Consider the following 18,160-nt stretch of genomic DNA (forward strand, 5'->3'; position numbering starts at 1 on the left):
AGAGTGGAGAATCCTCGAATAAATTTTCTATAATAGTTGGCAAAACCCAGGAATCGCTGGATAGACTTGAGGGAGTTTGGAATGGACCAATTGGCAATGGCTTCCAATTTTGCCGGGTCCATCTGAAGATCCGATCCGGAAATTATATACCCCAAGAAGGGTATAGAGGGAACTTCGAAGGTGCATTTGGATAACTTCCCGTAGAGACGGTTCTCACGAAGACGTCGGAGAACTTCACAGACTTGTAGACGATGAGATGGAAGGTCTTGAGAAAAGATAAGAATATCATCTAAGTAAACAACGAGGTACTTGTACAGGACATCACGAAAAATCTCGTTCACGAAGTGTTGGAATACCGCTGGAGCATTACTCAACCCAAATGGCATTACCAGGTATTCATAATGGCCATCTCGAGTGTTGAAGGCTGTCTTCCACTCGTCACCACTCCGGATTCTGATGAGGTTATAGGCACCGCGGAGATCTAACTTGGTGAAGATGCGAGCCCCCTTAACTCTATCAAACAGTTCGGTAATGAGTGGTAAGGGATAACTATTCTTGACAGTAATGTCGTTGAGACCCCGATAATCAATGCATGGACGCAGTCCTCCATCCTTCTTTTTGACAAAGAAGAAACCTGCGCCAGCGGGTGACGATGACGGACGGATGAATCCTTTCTGAAGATTCTCTTTAATGTAGTTACTCATCGCCTCTGTTTCAGGAACAGACAAAGGATAGGTGCGCCCCCTGGGTGGCTTCTTGCCAGGAAGGAGATCAATGGGACAATCCCATTCCCTATGGGGCGGCAGGATATCAGCAGCTTTTTCGCAGAAGACGTCTGCGAAGTCTTGATAGACTGCTGGGAGACTTGGCTGTGACTTCACTTCGGTGGACTTAAGAGGACACACTTGGGCTAAGCAGGATTGATGACAGTGTGAACCCCATGAGGTAAGCTGCAACGTTGTCCAGTCGAACTGTGGGTTATGTAGCTGGAGCCAAGGCATACCCAAGACAATCTCCTGGGTGGCTTGAGGAATGACCAGGAACTTGATAATTTCTGAATGGAGAAATCCAACTCCCAGAACCACTGGGGTAGTTTGATGTGAAATGTTCCCTTTGGTGATTCTACTACCATCCACAGCAGTAATGTAAACAGGACAAGAAAGTTCACAGGTAGACAAGCAGAATTTGTTTACCGCAGCTTGGGAGATAAAATTTCCTGCAGCACCGCAGTCCACTAATGCTGACGCAGACTGGAGCCCAGCAGAAGTTTCTAGCGTCACTGGAAGAATGAGATCCTGTTGAGAAGGAGCTTGACAGAATGATCCCAACTTGACTCCTTCCATACAAGTCAGGACCTGGCGTTTCCCGAACGCATTGTGCAGGAGTTAATTTGATGACCCGCAGCAGCACAGTATAGGCAGAGCCTCTCTCGTATTCTTCTTGCCCGTTCCTCAGGGGTTAGACGGGACCTATTTACCTGCATAGGCTCGTCAGAAGAAGAGGGAGGCTGAAACTGTACAGGAGGTATGAACCTTACTCTGCGAGATTCACTCCGAGCGCGTTCATTATTGCGTTCGCGGATGCGAGAGTCCAGCTTTATACACAGGGAGATCAAGTCAGACAGTTGAACAGGAATGTCACGGGTTGCCAGTTCGTCCTTGATCCGATCCGAAAGTCCGTGCCAGAAGGTTGCTACCAAAGCTTGGTTGTTCCATTGGACCTCTGCAGCCAACGTCTGGAACTGGATGACATATTGTCCCATGCTTCGATTACCTTGACGAATTTGGATTAGGTCTGCCGAAGCTGATGTTGCACGACCGGGCTCGTCAAAGATCCGTCTAAAGGTTGACACGAAGTCAGAGTAGTTACTGATCAGGGGATCAGCACGTTCCCACAGGGGAGACACCCAATTCAGAGCAGATCCAGAGAGTAAGGAAATGATGTAGGCAACCTTGGACCTTGGTGTAGGAAAGTTATGTGGCAATAACTCAAACTGTATTTCGCACTGGTTTAGGAACCCGCGACATGATTTAGGACTACCATCATATTTGCTCGGCACGGGCAGGTGCAGACGTGACACTGGAGCTGATGCAGCCGACACAGAAGAATTTACAGCACTGGCAGGTGCTGGGGTAACAGTAGGTGAGAGTACACTTGGCAGAGACTGCTGCAGTGTATCCAATCGGGAGGACATCCCTTGTAGAAAGTGAAGCATCTGCTGCTGCGCAACCTCTTGACCATCCAGACGGGAGACCAGATTTTGCAAGGCCTCTGACCCCACACTCCGTCCACCATCCGAGTCCATCGATCCTGGACTTACTGTCAGATTGTGTTTGGTCTGTGTCCCCGGAGGGGGCGCTAGTGGGTCAGTGGAGGTAGGAGGAAAGAGACGAGGAGGTTGTAACACGTTCTTGCGCATGAGCGCAATGGTATTTATTCAGCAGATAATTATAACAGAAATGCAGCAGAAATAATAGCAGATGAAAAAGTCAATACTTGAAATGATAACAAAGTCTATGGCAATGGGTGATAGGTGAATTGAGAAATCATATCCAGAATTATAAACAACGGAATGAAAGTCAATGGAATGATTCTGGTGTGGGAACCAGAGCAGGGTTTAAAACGGAGAACTAAGGCAGATGAAGTATTGCAAACCTGAGCATTAGCAGGAGACCAACTCACAGTGCAGGTGATGGGGCACTGGCAGCAGCAAGCTGTGTCACAGGTGGAGGAAATGAACACACCTGGAGTTTAGTCTTCAACCGCAGGCTGAAGCACACAAGGTGGTGATGAGTGTGAAGCCCAATGCAGGTTGCTGGTATTGCTGAGCCTTGAAGTTCCACGGGAGTAAGGAGAATCACCAGGAGTATAAGTTCTAGCAGGAACTCAGGAGAGACAGGAGCTGATCCTTTCATGCAGGTTGTCAGAATGACACAAAGTCCAGGATGCCTGTGAGGTGAAACTGTGCCTCCTATATACCCCATGGTGTGCAGGGATTGGATGGAGAAAAGGAAAGTGGGTGCGGCCACGCACCGGATTGGCCGCAGCATACTAGCTGTTTGGAGACTGTCATGGCGGCGCCCACGCCGCGGCCTAGCGGGGACGCGGCGCGCACACGCCCGCTGGTTCAGGAGTGCCCCCAGGATCCAGATGATGTCCCATGGCAGGGGCATAGGTGACAGGTGACCGCAGGGAGCCAGGACGGAGTCCGCAGCGGCGGACAGATGCCAGTCTGGTAAGACGATTCCTGACACTGAAGAATGAATGCTCGGCAAATGTGGCTGTATAACACTGTAGAATGAAGACTTGAAGACTGAAGAACGATTGTTTGGCAAATGTGGCTGAAGAACACTGACAAATGCTGCTGAAGAATGAATGCTGAATAGTTGTGACTGAAGAATAAATGCTGAGTAGACACTACTAAAGAACACTGGGGAATGCTGCTTTACGAATGAATGCTGAATAGGCTGGAGAGCACTGCGGATGACCGGGAGGCCCCTTTATAGTTCCTTCTCATATACTTTACAGTTCAAAGAATGGCCAATCGAAGAATGAAGACTGAAGAATGAATGCTCAGCAAAAATGGCTGAAGAACACTGTAGAATGAAGACTTGACGACTGAAGAATAATTGCTTGGCAAATGTGGCTGAAGACCACTGAAGATGGCTACTGAAGAATGAATGCTGAATAGTTGTGACTAAAGAACACTGAAGAATGCTACTGAAGAATGAATGCTCAATAGTCATGACTGAAGAATTCTGCTCAGAAGATTGAAGAATGAATGCTGAGGAGACATGACTGAAAAACACTGGAGAATGCTGCTTTGTAGGATGAAGAATGAATGCTGAGTAAATGTGACTGAAGAACACTGAAGAATAACGCTTTGAAGATTGAAGAATGAATGCTAAGGAGACATGACTGAAAAACACTAGAGAATGCTACTTTGAAGGATGAAGAATGAATGCTGAGTAAATGTGACTGAAGAATACTGAAGAATACCACTTTGAAGACTGAAGAATGAATTCTGAGTAGACATGACTGAAGAATGAATGCTGAGCAGACATGACTGAAGAATGAATGCTGAGCAGACATGACTGAAGAACACTGAAGAATGCTGCTTTGAAGACTGAAGAATGAATGCTGAATAGTCATGGCTGGAGGGCACTGCGGATGACGGGAGGTCCCTCTATGGTCACAGGGCACCTGGGGTGCTGCCTGGAGGGCGGACAGCTGAAGACTGTGGAACAGAGTAGCCACCGGCAGGGGTGCAGTGGAAGGTTATGGAAAGTCATGTACAGTGGAGTTAAAGACCCTTTGGATCGCGGGAAATCAAAGGGGAGTACCTGAGGGAGCTCAGAGCTGGAGCTTCTGCTCAAGGCAGTAACATAAACCACTAGCAGTGTTAGAAACTGGGCTGACCCCTTTTGTAAGGGGAAGCTGCCTAGGATTGGCTGAGCTTTCCACAGAGCTCAACCATTGGTTGCAATGAACTTTGTCTCCAACATGGTGGCCAGCAGTGCTGCAGACACACAAGGGCACGCCTCTTCACCTGCCTGGTCTCCTGTCTCCCACTCTCCAGAAGCCACATCGTCACCGCTGCCAGCCCCGCCATGCCTCACCATGGCCGTGCAGCACAGCCAGCAGCCGGATGGGCTAGCCCTGAACCCCGGCTCCGAAAATATGCCCACAGTGCCTGACAGGGAGACTTTAATCTTCCTGATGAAAACTGGGAAGTGTCTTTTCCCAGTTTCACTAGAAATAGAGACATTAAATTCCTTGCAGGGAGCAACCCCTTCAGCAACTGGTGAAGGAGCCCACTTGGCAAGACACAATATTAGACATAATATTTACACATTGAGACAATATCTGACGTAAAAGTGGGTGAAAACCTGGGATCCAGTGATCATCAAGCAGTATGGTTCAGCATAAAGACAGATTGACTCATCCCATACAAAAACAATGGTGTTAGATTTTAGGAAGGCAGATTTTGCAGGGATGAGAAAATGCGTAACATTCTTTGGCAGAGTAAAGGAACTTGGAACGAGTGCAGGACAGGTGGGAAATACTTAAAAAGTGCAATACTAAAGGCAGCAGACCTTTGTATCAAAAGGGTTAGGAAAAAAACAAGGAAAAGGAAACCAGTGTGGTTTGCGAAAGAAGTGGCAAGTATTGTGAAAGCAAAAGAGATGGCATTTAGGAAATATAAGCTGACTCAAAATAATGAAGACAAAGAGATATATATTGTTAGATGGAAGGAGACTAAAAAGGTAATCAGATGTGTAAAGGCACAAGCTGAGGAGTTAATGGCATAGTACGTGGGTAAAGGAGGCAAAACAATTTTTAGGTATAAAAGAAAAAGGAAAAAAATAAAAGGCGGAATAATAAGAGTAAAGACAGAGACTCAGAGTGTTGCGGAGAGATACAATGTATTAGCAGATCATCTTAATTATTTTACACAGTTAAGTTGCAGGAATATCCAGAAAAATGAAGCAAAGGCATTTACAGAGGAGAAGCTCCTAACAGAACTCTCAAAGCTGAAAGTGGATAAATCAATGGGGCCAGATGGGATACATCCAAAGATACTAAAAGAGCTTAAAGGGGTGCTGGTAGCACCATTAACAGAATTATTCAACCAGTCACTAGCTAAAGAAGTAATTCCAGAGGACTGGAAAAGAGCAAGCATAGTCCCACTGCACAAAAGTGGAAGTAAGGAGAGGTAAGCAACTGCCTACCAGTGAGCCTTACATCAGTAGTAGGGAAATTGATGGAAACTCACTTAAAAAAACAGTTGTAGATTATATCAAATGCAGCAATTTACAGGATCCCAAACTGCATGGATTCACTGGTTGGAGATCATGTCAAACAAACCTTATTGATTTTAATGACTAGGTGACTAAAGTAATAGATAAAGGTGGGGCCATAGATACTTATCAATACTTTAGTAAGGCTTTTAACACTGTCCCACATTGCAGACTGCTAAATAAACTCAAAAGCTTGGGAGTGGATACTAGGATGGTTGAATGGATAAGATCTTTGTTGCAGGATAGAAAACAGAGAGTTGCAGAAAATGGAGTACATTTACAGGAGGGAAATGTTACCAGGAATCTGTACTTGGACCAGTGCTTTTAATATCTTTATTGGTGACATTGCAAATGACATTAAAGGGAAACTATGCCTTTTTGCATATGACACAAAGCTATGCAACAGGGTAGACACACCAGGAGAGGTAAAACAAATGATTGAGGATCTAGGTAGATTGGAGGAATGGTCAAGAGCATGGCAATTACAGTTTAATGCCAAAAAATGCAAAATCATGCACTTGGGTCTCCAAAAATCCAAAGGATAAATATAGTATTAATGGCACTATACTGAAACTACTGAGGAGGAAAGGGATCTAGGAGTCACTATTTCAGGTGACTTAAAGGCAGGTATGCAATGTAACAAAGCAATGAGGAAGGCTCGTCAGATGCTTGGTTGCATACGGAGAGGATTCAGCAGCAGAAAGAAGTAATAATGCCACTGTATAGTTCATGGGTACAGTCTCATTTAGAATACTGCGTTCAATTCTGGAGGCCATATTTTCAGAAGGATCGTAATACATTAGAGACTGCACAAAGAAGGGCAACTAAAATTGTGCATGGCATGCATCACAAAAATTAGGGCCTAATTCAGATCGATCGCAGCAGCAAATTTGTTAGCAAATGGGCTAAACCATGAGCAATGCAGGTGGGGCAGATATAGCATGTGCAGAGAAAGTTAGATTTGGGTGTGGTGTGTTCAAACTGAAATCTAAATTGCAGTGTAAAAATAAAGATGGCAGTATTTACCTTTCACAGAAGCAAAATAACCCACCCAAATCTAACTCTCTCTTCACATATCTGCCCTACCTGCAGTGCACATGGGTGGTCATTCCAAGTTGATCGCAGCAGGATCTTTGATAGCAATTGGGCAAAACCATGTGCACTGCAGGGAGGACAGATATAACATGTGCAGGGAGAGTTAGATTTGGGTGTGGTGTGTTCAAACTGAAATCTAAATTGCAGTGTAAATATAAAGCAGCCAGTATTTACCCTGCACAGAAGTAAAATAAACCACCCAAATCTAACTCTCTCTGCACATGTTGGCCCTCATTCCGAGTTGTTCGCTCGGAGATTTTCATCGCATCGCAGTGAGAATTCTCTTAGTGCGCATGCGCAATGTTCGCACTGCGACTGCGCCAAGTAACTTTACTATGAAGAAAGTAAGTTTACTCACGGCTTTTTCATCGCTCCGACGTTCGCATTGTGATTGACAGGAAATGGGTGTTACTGGGCGGATGCACGGCGTTTTAGGGGCGTGTGGCTGAAAACGCTACCGTTTCCGGGAAAAACGCAGGAGTGGCCGGGGAAACGGTGGGTGTGCCTGGGCGAACGCTGGGTGTGTTTATGACGTCAGCCAGGAACGAAAAGCACTGAACTGATCGCACAGGCAGAGTAAGTCTGAAGCTACTCAAAAACTGCTAACTCGTTTGTGATAGCAATATTGCGAATACATCGGTCGCACATTTAAGAAGCTAAGATTCACTCCCAGTAGGCGGCGGCTTAGCGTGTGTAACTCTGCTACATTCGCCTTGCGAGCGAACAACTCGGAATGAGGGCCGTTATATCTGCTCCCCCCTGCAGTGCACATGGTTTTGCCCAGTTGCTATCAAAAATCCTGCTGCGATCAACTTGGAATTACCCCCATGGTTTTGCCCATTAGCTAACAAATTTGCTGCTGCGATCAGGTCTGAATTAGGCCCTTACCCAGAAAGTCTAAAAAATCTCAATAAAGTTTGGAGCAGAGAAGGGAAAGGTGGAAACTTTCAAATATTTGAAGAGGTTTAACAAAGTCCAGGAGGGAAACATTCTTCAAATGAAGAGACTTATTAGTATACAAGGACATGCACTGAGACTGGAGGGAGGTAAATCAGGGGAAATTTGAGGAAAAAATACTTCACAGAAAGGATAGTGGTCAAGTGGAATGACCTCCCAAGAGAGGTGGTAGAGGCTAATACAGTAGAGCAAATTAAACATGCATGGGATAGACATAAGGATATCCTTACAAAGAAATAAGGATCAAATAGGGTTTGAGGTAAAAATATGGTAAAAAAATAGGCAGACTAGATGGGCCAAGTGGTTCTTATCTGCCGTCAAATTCTATGTTTCTATGTTAGACACTGCAGGGGAATCACAGAAACTGCAAGTTTTATAGGATACCCTAAAACAGCCGCAGCCAACCTGTGGCTTTCAAACCTCATTCGACTCTTTCTACACCCTGATGTGGCTCCTGCGGTCTGACTGTGTTGGCAATCTGCACCTGGACCCACCTTTACTGCCACCTCCCACTTTGCAAGGCTGCCAGAAGCAGAGGTGGGAGCGATACGCTGGCATTTCATCATGGCCATGCTCCCTGACCTGTCTGACCTCCTGCCAGTGCAGTGAAGAAGCGGCACCTGTCTGGTCTCACTTTCCGACGCCTCACAGTTTTAGGTGAGGGTGGGTACCAGTGACCAGAGGGAGAGAGGGGAAGGATCAGGCAAGACACAGTAAAGAGGGAAGCAGGCTGAGAGGCAGAGAGTGAATGGGGAGCAGACTTAGAGGCACAGAATGAAGAGGAAGCAGGCTGAGAGATGCAGAGTGAAGGGGTGAGACACAGAATTAAGGGGGAGAAAGCTGAGAGACAGAGTGAAGGGGGAGAAGGAGGAGAGGCTCAGAGTAAAGGGGGAGCAGGTTTAGAGGCACAGAGTGAAGGGGGGAGTCTGAGAGGCATAGAATGAATGGGGAGGCTGATTGTTTCAGTATATTTATGTGGATCTGGATTGCTTCAGTGTATCTTGCCCCCACTTTGACTAAAATCAGGGGTGTGACACATGCCATGCTCCTACAAGTATCATACTGAAGGTAGGTGCACAAAAATTGGGTGTGGCCTTGTGACAGTTAGGCTACGCCCCATTTTTGTGTGCACACCTTCGGATCTTTAACTTTACTACAAATATTTTTGAGCTCTTTGCCTCTGACTGGTTGGCCATCCTGCCCTAAAAAGACAGAATTCACATGGCGCTTTACACATGACCCAAAAGCAGCTAGATGCATTCTGTCAGTTAAAATTAGAAATATTGTTAGCCCCAGCATTAAGACTTCCAGACCATCATTTATTCTGTTGCAAAATTTCAAGACACGCTCAAGGGGTATTGACACAAGAACATGGAGGGAAACAACGCCCTCTAGGAAATTAGTCATTACATTTTAGCCAGTAATATGTGCAGCTCTCACCTGTGTCAAATCGATAGCAGCAGCAACCTTGCTACTACAAAAAGCCACCGGACTTGCCAAATTTGAAGAAGCATTGCTCACACTCTCCAATGTCACAATCAAAAGATCAGTTTTGGACCCAGCTATGCTATTGCTGCTGGCTTCAAAAGAGGAGAGGGGGTAGAAGAAACTGCCCCTTGTAACTGTCAGGAAAGTGAGGGTAATGGCGAAGGTAATGAAGTAAAAGACACAGAAAATACCTCAACTTTTTTTCCCACACCAGACTGTGACCATGACTGTGTGGAATTAATGAAAAGTGTGAATGCAAATACACAAGACCTACAGGAGCATCCTCTCCTGAATGCAGACTTACACTTATTTGTGGATGGCTCCAGATACTGTGTGGATTGGGGGCCATACACAGGGTATGCAGTAACCACTGAAACAGACATTCTAATTCAGGAATCCCTACCACCAGCTGGCTCAGCTCAGGAAGCAGAACGTAGAGCTCTAATGGTAGCTTGCAAATATGCTGAAGGACAGTTTTCAGATATGCTTTTGGACTTGCACATGATTATTGCTGCATTTCAAAAATCAGACTTTGAAGTCTCTGCAGGACAACCTATTGACATGCAGACTGTATTACAGCATTATTTGCTACCTTTCAATTACCAAAGAAATTAGCAGTCATAAAGGGCAAGGAACACAAGAAATAACAACACTGCAGAAGTCAGAGGAAATGTGCTCACAGACAAGGCCGCTTTGCAGGGGGGGGGGGGTTACACACACTGGGGGACACTTGAATACATACACAGAACACACTCATGCACACTTACAAACACTCACTCACACACACGCACTACATACTCACTGCTGATACGGGGGACCAGCTTCAGAAGGTGAGTAATTACTCATTAATTAAGCTAAGTGGAAACTTCTAATTGCTTATTTAGTCCTCAGGGGGGTGCCACTAGGGTTCAAGAGCGAGCCACAGTGATTTTAGGAAAAATCAGACTTCTCTGGAGGTGCGAGAAAAAAGATGTAGTGATTTCTATAGAAATGACTGCATCTAATATTCTGGGTTCTAATTGATTACCAAAACCAGGCAGCTGATGGTAAAACCCTGCGCCACAGGGTTTTTTAAAGTTCCCACCTGCAAGTGGATTCCCCCTTAGTGTGCAATGACCTATTCTCTAATTAACCTGAAGCATGGCCTTGCAGGGCAGCAAATGCCAAGACAGTTGCAAAGAAACTAAGGCAGGAAGTGGTGTGTAGATTTGGAGTACCTGAAGTAATTGAAAATTACAACTTAACTGAAGATTTTTTCCCCATAAAACCGTTCAGAAATTGTCGGGGGGTTTTATGAGTGAATAAGGTGAAGAACATGAATTTAACCCTATCCAAAATGATTTTAGTTGAAAAAAGAAGAAAATATTTTTTTTAAATATATTTTTTCAAACATCAGAACATCATTCAGGAACATCGTGACCATCGGAACATCGGTACCATTGCAACTTTAATTTTTAGAGCCCAGACAGCTGCCCGGTACACAGGGGGGGGGGGGGGCTTGGGGGCGAGCGGCTGCTATTGTCTGCACCCGCTGGGGGTGGGGGATCCTGCCGTGCTGACCGATCAGCAATGATTAGCAGCACGGCAACATTGGGGGCTGAAAGGCAGAGGGACCTTGTGGTCCCTCTGAAAGCAGCAGTGTAGAAAAGTTTCCCTTCCCTGCTGCTGCTAACACAGTTTATCTGGCTGGTCTCATCCTTTGCGACCAGGTCAGATAAAGCACTTGCAGGCATTGTCGCATCTGATGAGACCATGCCAGGCAAGTGGTTAAAGGAGTACGGTCTGATCTGGGAATTACTCAAGCCTTTCAAGTCCCCTATCACCCTCAAATCAGTGAGCATGTCGAAAGACTTAGTGGTCACACTAAAGATGAATACATACAGTGCAATATATGCTTATGATTTTGACTAAATAGTAAGGAAAATTAGTCAATATTGCACCATGTGTACACAGCGTGTGATACCAATTCATTCTCCTGTGGGGTCAGTATCACAAGAAAAAATAGACTGCGCAGGCAAGTCAATTTTGACTAGTACAAAGTATAATATAGTCATAATTGCACATAGCCAATATTTCAAGTAAAGATAGTCAATATCTCACCATGTGTATGCACCTTAAAACAACAGGAATTAGTGGCAGATCTGCAAGACATGGTTAGAATGTTTACCCATAGCTATTGTCTCAATCAGAAACACCCCTAGTGCGAAGCATGGGTTAACACCATATGAACTCTTGTTTTGTACTGCTGTTAGGACAGGATGTTATTTTCCTCAGCAACTTCAGCATGAGCATAGTGATCTGACTCAGTACTTGATGCATATACAACAGCAGCTAACCAAATTGCACTACAAAAGCTTTCATTCCAGATCCCAACAGTTCCAGGATTCTCACAAACTAAAGCCAAGTGATTGGGTAGTCACTTTAAAACAGGTAGGGTAGTCTCTTGAACCCAGATTTGAAGGTCCATTTCAAGTCCTGTTAACAAGAGCCACAGTAAAATTGTGTGGGAAGGATTCGTAGATACATGTATCAGATTGCAAGAAAGTGACAAAGGAAGTATTATCCAATCACAATGCACAATCAGAATGTACAGAAACAATCCAGTAGTCCCCAAACCAAACAAGTGTTTGTGGGGATGTGTAATGCATTTGTCATTCCTTGTTGTTTGTTTAGTTTTGCTCATATGGTCACTAATGATAGACCTATTTATGCATGAAGAGTCAGGTGATGGTACCATATTTGCTAACTAGACAAAAAATAACAGAACAAAAGCAGACATACAGTGCATCTGGAAAGTATTCACAGCGCTTCACTTTTTCCACATTTTATGTTACAGCCTTATTCCAAAATGGAATAAATTTATTTATTCCCTCAAAATTCTACACACAATACCCCATAATGACAATGGGGGAAAAAAAAAATTTTTTAGATTGTTGCAAATTTATTAAAAGTAGAAAACTAAGAAATCACATGTACATAAGTATTCAGAGCCTTTGCTCAATACTTTGTTGATACACCTTTGGCAGCAATTACAGCCTCAAGTCTTTTTGAATATGATGCCACAAGCTTGGCACAGCTACTGTATTTTTGGGCAGTTTCACTCTTTGCAGCACCTCTCAAGCTCCATCAGGATGGATGGGAAGCATCGGTGCACAGCCATTTTCAGATCTCTCCAGAGATGTTCAATCGGATTCAAGTCTGGGCTCTGGCAGGGCCACTCAAGGATATTCACAGAGTTGTCCTGAATCCACTCCTTTGATATCTTGTCTGGGTGCTTAGGGTCATTGTCCTTCGCCCCAATCTGAGGGCTCTGTAGCAGGTTTTCATCCAGGATGTCTTTATACTTTGCTGTATTCATCTTTCCCTCTATCCTGACTAGTCTCCCAGTTCCTGCCACTGAAAAACATCCCCACAGCATGATGCTATAACCACAATGCTTCACTGTAGGGATGGTATTGGCCTGGTGATGAGCTGTGCCTGGTTTCCTCCAAACATGATGCCTGGCATTCATGCCAAAGAGTTCAATCTTTGTCTCATCACATCAGAGAATTTTCTTTCTCATAGTCTGAGAGTCCTTGAGGTGCATTTTGGCAATCTCCAGATGGGCTGCCATGTTCTTTTTACTAAGGAGTGGCTTCTATCTGGCCACTCTACCATACAGGCCTGATTGAGGATTGCTACAGAGATGGTTGTACTTCTGGAAGGTTCTGCTCTCTCCACAGAGGAATGCTGTAGCTCTGACAGAGTGACCATTGGGTTCTCGGTCACCTACCTGACTAGGGCCCTTATCCCTGATCGCTCAGTTTAGACGGCCGGCCAGCTCTAGGAATAGTACTGGTGGGTCTGAACTTCTTCCATTTACTGATGATGGAGGCCACTGTTCTCATTGGGACCTTCAAAGCAACAGATATTTTTCTGTACCCTTCCCAAGATTTGTGCCTCAAGACAATCCTGTCTCAGAGGTCTACAGACAATTCCTTTGACTTCATGCTTGGTTTGTGCTCAGACACGCACTATCAAGTGTGGGACCTTATATAGACAGGTGTGTGCCTTTCCAAATCATGTCCAATCAACTGAATTTACCACAGGTGGATTCCAATTAGGCTGTAGGAACATCTCAAGGATGACCAGTGGAAACAGGATGCACCTGAGCTCAATTTTGAGCTTCATGGCAAAGGCTGTGAATACTTATGTACATGTGATTTCTTAGTTTTTATTTTTAATAAATGTACAAAAATCTAAAAACAAAATTCACGTTGAAAAAAATTAATTTATTCCATTTTGGAATAAGGCTGTAACATATCAAAATGTGGAAAAAGTGAAGTGCTGTGAAAACTCTCCATATGCACTGTACAGTACATGAACAGCTGACAACCACCCGAGATTCACACACATATGATGTCACAAATGACCTGGTTACAAACAAATAGACATGGAGAACACCATAATTAGTTGGAAATCAGGATTAATGCAAACAGTTACCACCAATTGCTTAATGTATCTGTAGGTACTGCAGGCCTAATCCAGAGTAGAGATGCCAAAACTGGTGCAAGGGTGACCCCTTGCACTCGGTGGACACCCATCCTCTTGATGCATACCACACATTACTGTGGAAAGGTGCACAGCTTCCAGCCTGCTGGATTTGTAGTCATGTCCCAAGGGAACAGAGCAATGTAGGTTTTATGCCCATACTTTTGGCGTTGGACAATAAAGTAGTCCTGCCACTTGAAAAACTGACACAAAAGGAGATCCATCTCATTTATCTTTCTTTTACTTTTAATATCTCTAACCTGGATTATTTTTTCCATTTGCTTTTGACGTACTTGTAAACTCTCATCAGTGATTCAGGAGACACATTCTCCCTACCTACTATCATACCACACTGTATGTGCCCAAGCTCATCCAATTTTGGAAGCTATAAAGTGTAGGGCCGGGCCAGTACCTGGATGGAGAGCCCTAGTGAATACCAGTGTAATAGGTCTGGGCAAACAGAATAATTCCAGTGTAACATTGAAAGCAGATTCACTACTGTATTCTATTATCCTCCCTCTACTCCGGCCATTACTGGCAAGACCTATTGAAAAGCGCAAAGCTTATACACCTACAACAGTTTACAAACCAGAATGTAAATCAATCAATGTGTGTATTCATTGTTGAATTATCTGATGAGACCTTAAGAAAATTAGAAATTGACAAATTACTTTTCTTGTATTCATTTTATGATCTGCTCACGAGGGTGCGCTGATGTTTAGTTCAATCTAGGACCTAAATTTATTCTATCTTTCTACTGCTTATCATCCAATTTGGGATAAAAATTGTTATAATTCCATTCTATGCTATCAGTGATGTGTATCATGAAAACCATTTTAATATAAAAACTTTTGTGTATATTGTCTGCATGTTGTGTTTCAGGGGAGCTTATCATAGCAATATATAATAAAAGTTACGTCTTAATTTTTCTTTGTAATTATTTTTCATTTTTCCTAATGAGTGCGCCTAAAAGATTTATACCTAGTAATACATTACTGAACCCTTGGTGCACCGCCAACAGATTTATAATAGAGACAAGAGTCTCATTAATCTAATGAATGTTGGTACTGTATCTAGTTTGCATTGTTTACTCCCTACCAGTGTGGAAACACACTAATCTAACTAATACGTTGACTTCTATGCGGAGCAGTAGAAGAACCTAGTAACAACCTTAGTCCTTAATGTAATCATTGGTCTTTTTATAAACTGGATATTATATGAAATACAGTATTAATATATAACACTATAGGTGGTCTAGGGTATAGACGTAACTAGAATTTTGTGGGCCCCCAATGATTCTAGAGGGACATCCCTCTCCGCAGCACTCCACCATAATTTTTAATAACATTGTTTATATTATTTCCCTACATATTTTAAGAAATCCTGCAACATAAGCAGCTGGGCGGCCTTCCTTCCTTCCAAAGCCTGGGGTAAGTAACACACATGGGCTGGAACCAGGGAAGGCCTGAGTCTAATTTTTGGGGTTAAGCAAATATATATTTTGGCGCCCCTCCGTGGAGTATATAGGGGCTTGGTTAATGGGGAAGAGGTTTGGCCGCAGAAAAGCACCAATTCACATTAAACCGCACAGTAGCATCTATTCACATTACAAACACAATACAGCCCCTTACACACAATATGTCATGGTATAGACCCTTATACACATTACACGTTGCCAACCCCTAGATCCGCCAGTGACTGGAATGTAATAAGAATGCATAATAGCTGGTTTATACATCTTATTCAGACAGGGTTCTAGATAAACTAATTTATAAATGGCATAACTATTCACAAAAACACTGACACACATATAGGGACATACCCAGAAGAAAATGACAAGGAAAGGCACCATGATAGAGGAAGGGGTTGAGTAGCAGTGGGAGGTACATTTGTGCACACCAGAAAAGGGGCTTGGTCCCACTACAAAGTGCGTGGCCTCACAGGATGTACCACACATGTGCCACAAATGTGCCACACATGTACCACACATGTGCCACAAATGCAACTTGTTCAAATTTGAAAGTAAAGAGGAAGAATTACATTTTTATTAGCAGCATCTCTTACATGCAATTTTCGTAGTAGGCAGTGGGTGATTGAGAGCGATAGAGGGTGACAAACAGGGTGTGATGGAGAAGCAGTAGGTGACGGGAGAAGTGGGAAATATGGAGAAGGTAATAGGGTGAGACAGAGAGTGGGTGAAAGGGAGAGGTAGAGGGTGATGGTGAGAGTGCGACAGGTAGAGGCAGTGGGTGAGAGGCAGAGGGTGATGGGGAGATGGTATCTGAGGTCTCTGTATGAAGGAGTCAAGGGGATAAATTGGGTTAAAAGGGCTCAGTGGGACATGAAGGGAAAGTATTAGTAGGGAGACAGGCAGAAAAAAAACAAGGACTTTTTAACACAAGAGCTGAGAGAAGGGAGAGAGGGAGAAGGAGAAACGGAGAGAAGAGAGGGGAGAGGGAAAGTGGAGAAGAAGAGAGAAGTCCCATGGTTCTAAGCACTGGTGGTAGCAACTGAGCCCAGTTGCTGCACTTGAACATCTCTCGAGCTGGCCCTGCATTGGAGGCCTGGCAAGTCAGTTAGTATCAGAGAGGAAGGAGGGGCCTCTCTCCTATACTCAGGTCACAGACCGCCTTCTCCTACTTTATTACGTGTAGCGGCTGGCTGCAGCATACCGCTACCTCCTTCACTGCTGCTGTTTAAATATAAAAAAATAAGAAATGGCAGAAACAAGGGGGGGGGGGGCATGTGCCCTCCCCCATCCCTGTATTCACCTGTGCACCCATACATAGATATTATAGGGGAACACTGACACAAAAATTGTTCAGGTCCCAGGGGCACACTGACATGCCCACACAGGGACCAGAAGCGCACTGACACAAAACATTGTACAGGCGCACACTGACTCACACGCAGCAAATTTGTTAGCAGTTGGGCAAAACCATGTGCACTGCAGGGGGAACTCTGAATTAGGCCCATAATTCTCAGCAGGACTACTGACAATTAAGGTATTTCTAATGCCAGTATGTGACCATGCATATTCACACTGCCGCACAGGAATTGTTATTACATTCTCCCTGAGGTGACAACAAAGAAATCAGTTCTATTTTCAATGTTTTTTCTTTGTTATAAATTATGAAATAGTACACACTTGTACAGTATATGCTGCTATTATTATAGAGAAATAGCATCCTAAATTTTGGAGATACTAATATGCAGGGGTATGGCACAAAGATCTTCCCAAAAATCAGTTGACTTCAATATATAACACTTCTGAATTCTGTGTTAGCAACAATTTTGTCATTGATGAACTGTCAAAGAAGATATATAATACCAAAGGGACACATAATGTTACTTTTCCGTGGATTAAATTGAAGTATTTCTTCTGTGCCTCCAAAGTATTATGCACCTAATTTATCTTTCAAGTACAGTAAAAGGACAAATGTTAGCCTCAGACAAGAATGTGATCATGTTTACTTAGTTTTCAAAATGTAGAAATAATATCAGTTCTGCCATTATCAGAACTTGATTTTATATAACAGAACGGAATCTTTTTGTGCGGCTCACAATTGAAAGTGCAGCATACTACTTATTGGCTGATCCCTCCGGGAGGGAGCAGTCAGGCGCACAGGAAGGGTTATGGAGGAGGCGGTATGGGGGTGTGGTGCTACCAGCATTGTAAAGCAAGGGGGGGAGGGCTACGATGGGGGGAGGGGTGCTACGATGATGCAATTTAGCACAAATCCTGCACTGCTTCGGAGGTGAGCAGATGAAAGGTGGAGTGCGGGTAGTTGGGAGAGGATGCTGGAGACTTGACGGCTCTACCGGAGAGCCACCCGATTTTCTGGATCCTACCGCCCATTCCAGGAGAGTAGGCAAGTGTGAAGTGCATTTAAATGAAATGTGCATAGTAAATATGGTGGCACTATATAATAAAATGTTAATAAATATAGTACAGGATCTGCACCTTTTTCTTAGCTGGTGCTGCTTTCCCTGGTATAACTGCCTTTGTTCTCTGAATTAATTGTGGTGAAATGATAATTAAGTAATCATGGGGCTGGCCCTTACCTGATGCTCATTGTCAGCTAGTTTAAATGCAAACCCTGATAGCCATAGTACAATACCCACAACAGTTAAGGTATTAAAGTGGATGTGTCTAGCTCCTCTTAAGCGAATGTTGCCTCAGGCAGAATCACACCCTCGTGAACCATGGGATATACTATATAATCAGCAATGGCAGGGGTAGAAGCAAGGTTCAGAACATGTCACCCAAAGTGTACCCTTGCAAGCTC

The sequence above is a fragment of the Pseudophryne corroboree genome, chromosome 6 (assembly GCF_028390025.1).
Source record: "Pseudophryne corroboree isolate aPseCor3 chromosome 6, aPseCor3.hap2, whole genome shotgun sequence".
Lineage (NCBI taxonomy): Eukaryota > Metazoa > Chordata > Amphibia > Anura > Myobatrachidae > Pseudophryne > Pseudophryne corroboree.